This window comes from Hippopotamus amphibius, chromosome 2, assembly GCF_030028045.1.
Source record: "Hippopotamus amphibius kiboko isolate mHipAmp2 chromosome 2, mHipAmp2.hap2, whole genome shotgun sequence".
NCBI lineage: Eukaryota > Metazoa > Chordata > Mammalia > Artiodactyla > Hippopotamidae > Hippopotamus > Hippopotamus amphibius.
The window spans coordinates 53232704-53243246 of NC_080187.1; positions in this window are offsets into that span (position 1 = coordinate 53232704).

The window sequence follows — 10543 nt, forward strand, 5'->3', positions numbered from 1 at the left end:
CTTTTCTTTTGGCTCCATCCTGTCACTGCCCATCTGGGAATCACGGTGGTTCCCTCCTGGGGACACGGCTCAAAAGTCCCAGCCTCACACCAAGGGCTCTTTTCCATAGTCCCCTCCCAACCCTGGACTTGGTGGAAGGCGCCTCAGTGCCCAAGCAATTGAAAAGCAATAGGGTCGCTGTGTAAACACAGCTTTAAGACAGACTCCCTGGGTCGCCTTTGAACTTGGAGTCCAGGAGCACTCCAGGTCTCCCCTCCTAACACACAGAGACATTCCAAGCCCCGGATTCCACCAGCCAGACTGTCCTCCGGCACCGCCACCCACTCTAACCATCACCCTCCTCCCAGCAGGAGCCCTGGCTCAGGAGCCTTCTGTCCCTGAGGCCTACCCTCCAGTGCCCTCCGGGGTCCCGAGGTCCCTCCTGTCTGAGTCCTGTCTCTTCTGTGACCTGCATGCCTGTGGGCCGCTGCCTTTGGTCACACAGCGCCCTATGGACTGGGTACCAGCTGCTTGGGTCTCACCTCTGGATGCAATCTCCTAGAGGGAAGGGTCATATTGGTGTGATGGCTGATTTAGGGAGAACGGTGGATGCGCAGGCTTAGGTGTGAGGGGCTTGGGTTTGAACCCCAGCAGGTTACTTATTAGCTCAGGAACAGTAGCTAAGTTCTCTGACCCCTCTGAACCTCGGCGCCCTCACCTGTAAAATCATGATAATGAAATAAGGGGGCTGGCACCTGGTAGGTGCTCAGTATGAAGTTAGAGAGGACCTTCATTGTGTTATTTTTGCAGTGTCCTCTGTGTCTTGCCCATTCCAGGGGTTCCACAAATGCTCCTGAAGTGGGGCAGCAGCGGGCGTGCTTGGCTGGGCTGTGTGGCCATGACGGGTGCCAACATGGAGCGGGCAAAGCTGAACCTGGAGGCCTTATCGGGTCCAGTCTGAGCTCCTCCTCCATGTTGACATCCTCAGTCCTTTCACAGGCTTGCTCCTATGCTCAGTTTTTGAAGAGTTTTCAGTAGCTGCTCACAGTAGATCAGAGTGGCATTTCCGGGGACAAAGCCTCAAAGGCAGGGAGAAGGCAGGCTTTCCTGCACCCTTCCACCCAGCACTCTGCTGTGGTGGGAAGGTCTGGGCTGGAAACTTGAGCCCTGGAGTGTTGTCATCACCAATGACCATGATGGTGACCTTGGGCAAATCCCTTTTTCTCCCTGGGACTCACTTTCCTCAGCTGCACTGTGAGCTGTACTGTGACTACCCCTAGGATCCCTTCAGCTCTGCTGCTCTATAACTCTGAGTTCAAAAGTCCTCAGAGTCAAATAAATAAAGGTAACATTTTACTCTCACATTTCAGATAGAGTGACCGTGGCTATATGGGTGGAGGGGGAATTACTGTTAGTAGTGGCTGGTAGCATTAATTAATGAATTTGCTCCTGTAATTAACCATTTTTTTAACTCTTCATTTGTCTAGTGTTCCGTGCCAATGTGGCAGGTCAATGTTGGTTAAGAATGCTTTCTCACTCCTTGCCCTGAAAGGCATGCCTATTTTCCCACTCCCTTGATTTTGAGCTGGCTCTCACACTGCTTTGATCAATAGAATATGGTGGAAGTGATGCCCTGCTTTAAGAAGACTGTCACCTTCCACTTCCTCCCACTTGGAACCCAGCTGCCATGTTGTGAGGAAGCCTAAGCAGCCACATGCAGGGGCCCCTGTGGGGGAGGATCAGGCCTCCGAGTCAACAGTCTCTGCTGAGCTCCCAGCCAACAACCGGCACCAACCTGCCAGCCGTGGAGGTCAAGCGTCTTGGAAGTGGCTCCTTCAGCCCCAGTTGAGCTGTTCTAGCGGATGCCGTGTGGAGCAGGGACAAGCAAGCGGTCCACACGAACCCTGCCCAAAGAGCCAAGCCCTGATTGTTATCATTTTAAGCCACCACGTTTGGGGATAGTTTCTTACACAGCAGTAGTCACTGAAACTTCAGAGCTAGTGCTGGTCTATGGGAATCCAAAGATAAAGACGTGTCTTAGCCTATGTTCCTCTCAAAATCAGAACCTAAGACAAAGGTTTGCTTGTGGTATATAGTTTCTTTGAGAAGTGACTTCAGAGAGCAGAAATGAAGACCAAAGGGGGAAGACAGAGGAGGGAAAACCAACATTTAGGTGTGTCTCTAGTTGTCCACCACTGTGGGTGACTAGTGCTTGATCCCACTGGGACCTTCTGCGGAGCCCCAGAGATTGTGTCTCAGAATCGTCTGCCCGAGGGGTGAAAGGGAGAAGCATTTAGCCATGGACTCCTCCCCGCACCCGCGCCGCCCCGTTGGCTGGAGGGTTCCATGGGATGTTAAGCCCCCACACTTCCAGGATGGGCATGTATGAATGCCACTCTGCTTCCTGATAGTGCCTCAGGCTGTGACATGAGTGAAGTCATCCCTGGGCAGGAAGCAGGGGACATTCGGCATATGCTGGAGTAAGGTATTGCCCTCATGAAGTGGACAAAATCTCCATGGAATGGTTGCTGTAGCCTTGGCTGGAATCAGAGGTGAGGCCATGAGAATTGGAGGTGGCCCACAAGAGGTGTCCAGGGAGATGCAGCCCTTTGAGAAGCTGACCGTCTAGTGCCCTTCTCAGTGCATGGGCAGTGGCTACTCCACGAAGCCATCAGGCTCTCTCAGCTGCACCTGAAGGCAGGGCTAATTCTGGGCTTTGAGTCCCAATAGCCAGCAATCTCCTGGTTCAGAGTTTGAAAGTGAGCCTCCTCCAGACACGAAGATGTCCAGCTGGCGTTGTCCTGGAGACAGTAGTCACTGGTCCGGGTTGGTGATTTTTGCAAAGAATCTTGAGCAGCGCTGCCCACCTTTCACCAACAGCTCTATCCTTTTGCTAGAAAAGTTCTGAAGCCTTTGTCCACCTGTCTGGCCTACACTATTCACAAAAACTTTAGAGGTACTTGGAGTCCTCCAGAAGAAAACACCTAAGGCCGGTTTACAGGAAAGGCTCTTTCTAGCTGTGCCACTTTCTCTGCTTGGAGGTCATAGAGGTGGCATTTCCAGATTCTGCTGGAAAGCTGAAACCCATAGGAAGGAGAGCCTCCTGAGAAACTCTTCTGGGATGATGGGGCCTGGAGAATACAGTCTTATTGTAGCAGGTTCAGAAAACTATGTCCCTGCTCTCACTCAGGCCCAGGTGCCTTGGAACCTAGTCTGGGAACCACGTTGCCATGTTCTCAGAAGGCTGGAGTAGACAGGGGCCTCAGAAAAGTTACAAGGGTTACCTTGTCCCTCATTTAAAAAATGTGGGCACTGGAAATGGCCTCTGTTTTCTCAAGCTTTGGAGTAGGTGTAAAAGAACTTTACAGAAAATATCAGAAAGCCCTTTGGGTTCTTTGGAGGACATTTTAAAAGTACCACTGTAAGGAGTTATAATAATGAAACATGAATGGTTGACCGAAGTCTGGACTTAATGCATTTTGTGGCCGAGACCCTACTGAATGAGTAGGGTATGACATTGCTGTTGGGGTGGATGTTTTCTGAAGACAGAGTAATAATGATGGGTAAATTTTGTTCAGCATTGCTCAAATTCTCCACTTGACTTTAAGAGTCCAAGTTCCCACAGAAGAGGTTCTGTCTGCTAGACCCTGAATAGTCTTCCATCTAAGAGTAGATACTGTGGTCTGCCTCAGAATCCAGAGCAAAATAGGTGTCTTATACCCAGGAGCCATTACACATGCAGGTGGTCTTGGCTACAGGCACCCTGCCTTTTGAGGCAGCAGATGGGACAAAAGCTGTCATCTAGAGGTTGGAGCTCTGGTTGCATCTGTCATGGCTTTACCCCTGTTAGTCAACTGACCTTGAGTAATCATTTCACCTGTGTGAACTTCATTTTCCTCATCTGTCATGAGAGAAGCATCCCCTGCCTTGCATGCTTGCTGACCTCAGTCAGGTAATGGGTGTGTGCACATTGGCTCAAACCACTGATGGGGTGGAGCTGCCTCCAGTGTGATCGGATTAAGGAGCAATCTCTCAATCAATCTCTCCTCTTTCTCTTCTGCTTCCTTTTGCATGCTGTCTTCTCTCATCCTGGAATCTTAGCTACTAGAATATCAGTCTCCAGGATCCTGAAAGCCTCACACCAAGATGGAGGGAAACTTGCCAGCTCTAGGAAGAGAAACATCTGAATCAATCACCATGGCTAGGGGTGTGGTAGATGGGGTGACTATGGAGCATTTTGATTGGTCTAGCTTGGGTCACGTGCCCATGCCTGACCCAATCACTGTGGCCAAGGGCAATGGAGTACTAGGATTGGTCCACTTGTGGAATGTGCTCATCCTTTGGCCAGGGAGGGAGGCACTATGGCTGGGACCCTCCATCAGAACCACCTGGTTGATGCAGGAGGTGGAGAACAATTTTTCAAAGAAGAAGCTGTTGATCTGGGCAGTCAAAATTGTAAATATCCAGTGAGGTGCAGGGCAACTTTGTAAGCCTATAGATGCCAGGTGCCTGTAAGGTGATGTCAATATTTCTGTTGTTAGCCCTGTACCTGAGTTTCCATGAGGAGGACCAGGCACTGGGAGCCTGTTCCACTCTGAGTATGCTGGCCAAGAAGGATGGGGACTTGATTTCTCACCTATTAATGAAAATTCCAATGTCTTATCAATAAAACAGTTCTCCCCTTTAAAACAGAGAACACAGCATGAGTGCCCTTAAAGTGCTTCTCCCATCATGGTTCTCCTTTTCTACTCCATCCATGCAGCCACTCTTTGCTGAACAGATAGTCTTTGGCAATGCTCTCAGGTCTATACACATGCAATGTACCCAACACTGTGTGAAGGTCTAAGAAGACACAACAGAGGTACAATGGTTCCTGGCTCTCAAAGAAGTTGTAGGCTTGCACACAGGACAGCTGGCAAACAATCACCAGCAGTGCAAAGGGTTGTGTGCTCAGGAGCTACTGGGGTGGAGGAGAGAGGAGGGAGGCAGAGGGGCTCTGGATGCCTGGTCTGGGGAGAGGAAGGCTCTGCTTGTGGACTTCTCCCCACCCTCTGCCATTGTCAGGCCACCAATCCATGAAAGGCAGTGAAATTGGAAGTTAAAGATTATGAGCTCTGTCTGGACTGCCTGGTATTATTTAACTCTTGCCCATCAATTTTCTCATCTGTAAAATGGTGATGATAATAATAGCACCCACTTCAAAGGACTGTCATGAAAATAAAATGTTACTACACATCAAGTGCTTGCAAGAGTGCCTGGCACACAGCATGTGTTCAACTTGTATAACTTGTCACCATGTGTTACATCAAATATTTGCTTCTTAATTCTTTGACTTTCTCTCTTCCCACTGGATTATAAACTTCATGAGCAGGGACTTTTTTTACTGTTTCATGCAGTATTCTCAAGGCTCAGAATAGTCCCCAGCACACAGTAGGTGCTTACTAAATATTTGTGTACTGCATACATGATAGTTAATATTATACTTGGCTTGAATTATTTTAATAGCCTCCCTCCTGGTCTCCCTTCTTCCAGCCTCTTTATCCCTTTTGCTCGTACTCAAGAGGTCATTGTTTTATTTTATTAAAGCCTTAAACTGATTGGATGAGGCCCACCCACATTAGGGAAGGTAATCTGTTTTACAAAGTCTATGGATTCAAATGTTAATCTCATCTAAAACACTGTCACAGAACCATGAAGAATAATGTTGGACCAGGATCTTAAACAGTCTTTTTAAAGATAATGCTGACCTTTGAGTTAGATACTGATGATTCTGGAATGGATTCGTGTCTCGCTTCCAGTAACACCACTGTGGTTCTCAGGATAGATGGTAAATGCAGGGCACCATTTGTATGTGTTACCATTTCATCATTAACTTTCTTGAAAAAGTCAAGCTCCTTACATTTTCATTACTCATGCACTTGCCCTTTTCGTCAAACTCATTGCTACTAAGGGTTTATTGAAAAATGACAAGGCAATTGCAAACACTAAGATAAATAGTTGTAGTTTTACACCGTCCAGTAAGTGGCAAAGTTTTGGCAGCAAGGCTGCTCCCACTACTGCCTGTGAGCCCTTCAGCAAGTCTCCTGCCTTTCAGGTCCTGCGTTGTCACGAATATACCCCTCGCCTGTCACTCCCACTTCCCTACTGGCCCTCCAGTGGCCTGGTGGCCTCATGCCTCTTGCAGGCCACAGCACCACCGGCTGGAGCAGCAACACCGACTCCGTCCTTTGCACCACCGCAGAGTGGGGAGTCAGCTCTCCTGAATTGCTTGCGTCTGCAAGAATTAAGCATCCCCAGGGAGAGCCACACGCTGTCCTTGGGAGGGTTCCCCTGAGGCAGGAAAGGCCTAGGAAGGAGAGGCAGGTCAGCTCTCGTCATCTTCCGGATTTAGCCTCAAGTTTACTGAAAACTCGCTCACTGTACATGTGACTCACACAGCAAGAAGCTGGCAGGAGTGGAGGTCCAAGTGGAGGAGTCCCAATCACATCCTGGCTTCTTTTAGAGCAATTCTTAATAACACTCTATTAAACAATGACAAACCAGGCAGGACTCCAGCACAGTGCCAGACAAACCAGAGCATATGGTCACCTCACCAAAGGGGCACTTTGTCCTTGGGCTCTAGGGGATGCTCCAACCTCACCCGGGAGTTAGGAATGGTGTGCGCATCCAGGCCTTGCAAGAGCGTGGGACACAGGTGGGAACAGCAGATGTGGGGTCCTCCAGGGGGCTGCTCAGTGCTGCTTCTTCAGGGGGTGAGAGGGAGGGTTTTCCCAATGGGACCACCCATTCTGTGGCCTTACCTTGATGCAGAAAGCCTGGCTTTAGCTCCCAGGGTGCGTGGGGACTGAGTCTCTACTCCTGTCCTCGAGGAGGCCTTGGAATCCACTCATCGTGATTTTCCTCCTCATCTCTGGTCCCTTCTGACCTCTCTGTCCTCACTTCCTGCATAAATGTAACTCATCTACACATGAAATAGATATTTAACAAATACTGTATCCAGGACTTCTACATGTTTGAGTAGGAGTTGGAGGGGGGCGGCTTCTCAAGCCTGCTAGGGACTCCGTGCCTGAAATTCAGCATTTTCAGAGGCACTTAGTCTGTCCTTGGGTTGGAAGGGCCTTGGGGTTCTGTGGGGTGTCTCTCTCTCAGATGCCCAGCCCCCAGCCTCCTCTGCTTGTCCTTGAGCAGATGACACCAAATGACTGCGGAAGTCAGCCGGGTATGGGGCGTTTCTCCCTCTTGCTAAGTGGGGCAATCTTCTCAACAGTAGAGTCTTCCAGCACAGGGCCAAGCTGAGCCCCTGGAGGCTTCCACAGGGAAGGGCAGGGTGAGAGAGTCTCCCTCTTCCATCACCCAGTAGAGCCTGCGCCTCTGCTCTAGGCCCTGGCAGGAGGGAGGGTGCTTCACACCTGAGAAGTCTGATAAGCTTCCCAATACCCCTGTGGGCAGAGGAGGGAGGCACCAGGGTTTTCTTAAGTTTTTTATTTATTCACCCTTCCCTCCTTCCTTCCTTCCTTCCTTCCTTCCTTCCTTCCTTCCTTCCTTCCTTCCTTCCTTCCTCTCTTTCTTTTCTTTCTTTCTCACTCCCCCGAACACTTTTTTTTTAAGCTCTTTATTGGAATATAATTGCTTTACACTCTTGTACCAGCTTATGAGGTACACCAAAGTGAATCAGCTGTATCTATACACATATTCCCATCTCCCCTCCCTCCTGTGACTCCCCCCCACCCTCCCCATCCCGGCCCTCCAAGGCATCATCCATCATCGAGGTGATCTCCCTTTGTTATACAGCAACTTCCCACTGGCCCTCTGTTTTACAGTTGGTAGTATATATATGTCTATGCTACTCTCTCACTTCATCCCAGCTTCCCCTTCACCCCCTGCCCCCCCAACCTCATGTCCTCCAGTCCATTCTCTGCATCTGCATCCTTATTCTTGTCCTGTCACTGGGTTCATCAGTACCATTTTTTTTTTTTTAGATTCCATATATATAAGTTAGCATACAATATTTGTTTTTCTCTTTCTGACTTACTTCACTCTGTATGACAGACTCTAGGTCTATCCACCTCATTACATATAACTCCATCTCATTCCTTTTTATAGCTGAGTAATATTCCATTGTATATATATGCCACATCTTCTTTATCCATTCATTTGTTGATGGGCATTTTGGTTGCTTCCATGTCCTGGCTATTGTAAATAGTGCTGCAATAAACATTATGGTACATGTTTCTTTTTAGATTATGGTTTTCTCTGGGTATATGCCCAGTAGTGGGATTACTGGATCATATGGTAGTTCTATTTTTAGTTTTTTAAGGAACCTCCAAACTGTTTTCCTTAGTGGCTGTACCAACTTACATTCCCACCAACAGTGCAGGAGAGTCCCCTTTTCTCCACACCCTCTCCAACATTCGTTGTTTCTAGATTTTTTGATGATGGCCATTCTGATTGGTGTGAGGTGATACCTCATTGTGGCTTTGACTTGCATTTCTCTGATGATGAGTGATGTTGAGCATCTTTTCCTGTGTTTGTTGACCATCTGTATGTCTTCTTTGGAGAAATGTCTGTTTGGGTCTTCTGCCCATTTGTGGATTGGGTTATTTGCTTTTTTGGTATGAAGCTGCATGAGCTGCTTGTATATTTTGGAGATTAATCCTTTGTCTGTTGCTTCGTTGGCAAGTATTTTCTCCCATTCTGAGGGTTGCCTTCTTGTCTTGTTTATGGTTTCTTTCACTGTGCAAAAGCTTTTAAGTTTCATGAGGTCCCATTTGTTTATTCTTGATTTTATTTCCATGATTCCAGGAGGTGGGTCAAAAAGGATGTTGCTTTGATGTATGTCATAGAGTGTTCTGCTTATGTTTTCCTCTAGGAGTTTTATAGTGTCTGGCCTTACATGTAGGTCTTTAATCCATTTGGAGTTTATTTTTGTGTATGGTGTTAGGAAGTGTTCTAATTTCATTCTTTGACATGTTGCTGTCCAATTTTCCCAGCACCACTTATTGAAGAGGCTGTCTTTTTTCCATTGTATGTTCTTGCCTCCTTTGTCAAAGATAAGTTGCCCATGTGTGCTTGGGTTTACCTCTGAGTTCTCTATTCTGTTCCATTGATCTTCCTTTCTATTTTTGTGCCAGTACCATACTGTCTTGATCACTGTGGCCCTGTAGTATAGTTTGAAGTCAGGAAGCCTAATTCCACTGACTCCATCTTTCCTTCTCAAGATTGCTTTGGCTTTTTGGGGTCTTTTGTGTTTCCATACAATTCGTAAGATTTCTTGCTCTAGTTCTGTGAAAAATGCCGTTGGTAATTTGATAGGGATCGCGTTGAAACTGTAAATTGCTTTGGGTAGGACAGTCATTTTCACAATGTTGATGCTTCCAATCCAAGAACGTGGTATGTCTCTCCATCGGTTTGTATCGTCTTTAATTTCTTTCATCAGTGTCTTATAGTTTTCTTCATATAGGTCTTTTGCCTCCTTAGGCAGTTTATTCCTAGGTATTTTATTCTTTTTGTTGCAATGGTAAATGGGAGAGTTTCCTTAATTTCTCTTTCTGCTTTTTCATTTTTAGTGTATAGGAATGCAAGAGATTTCTTTGCATTAATTTTTTATCCTGCTACTTTACTAAATTCATCAGTTAGTGCTAGCAGTTTTCTGGTAGAGTCTTTCGGGTTTTCTATGTATAATATCATGTCATCTGCAAAGAGTGACAATTTTGCTTCTTTTCCAATTTGGATTCCTTTTATTTCATTTTCTTCTCTGAGTGCTGTGGCTAAAACTTCCAAAACTATGTTGAATAATAATGGTGAGAGTGGACACTCTTGTCTTGTTCCTGTTCTTAGAGGGAATGCTTTCAGCTTTTCACCATTTAGAACGATGTTGGCTTTTGTTTTCTTATATATGGCTTTTATTATGTTGAGGTAATTTCCTTCTATGCCCACTTTCTGGAGAGTTTTGATCATAAATGGATGTTGAATTTTGTCAAAAGGCTTTTCTGCATCTATTGAGATTATCATATGGTTTTTATCCTTCAATTTGTTGATATGATGTATCACATTGATTGATTTGTGTATATTGAAGAATCCTTGCATCCCAGGGAGAAACCCCACTTGATCATGGTGTATGATTTTTTGAATGTGCTGTTGGATTCTGTTTGCTAGTATTTTATTGAGGATTTTTGCATCTATATTCATCCGTGTTATTGGCCTGTAATTTTCTTTTTTGTGACATCTTTGCCTGGTTTTGGTATCAGGGTGATGGTGGCCTTGTAGAATGAGTTTGGGAGTGTTCCTCCTTCTGCTATGTTTTGGAAGAGTTTGAGAAGGATAGGTGTTGGCTCTTCTCTAAATGTTTCATAGAATTCGCCTGTGAATCCATCTGGCCCTGGGCTTTTGTTTGTTGGGAGATTTTTAATCACAGCCTCAATTTCCATACTTGTGATTGGTCTGTTCATGGTTTCTATTTCTTTCTGGTTCAGTCTTGGAAGATTGTATTTTTCTAAGAATTTATCCATTTCTTCCAGGTTATCCAATTTATTGGCATACAGTTGCTTGTAATAGTCTCTCATGA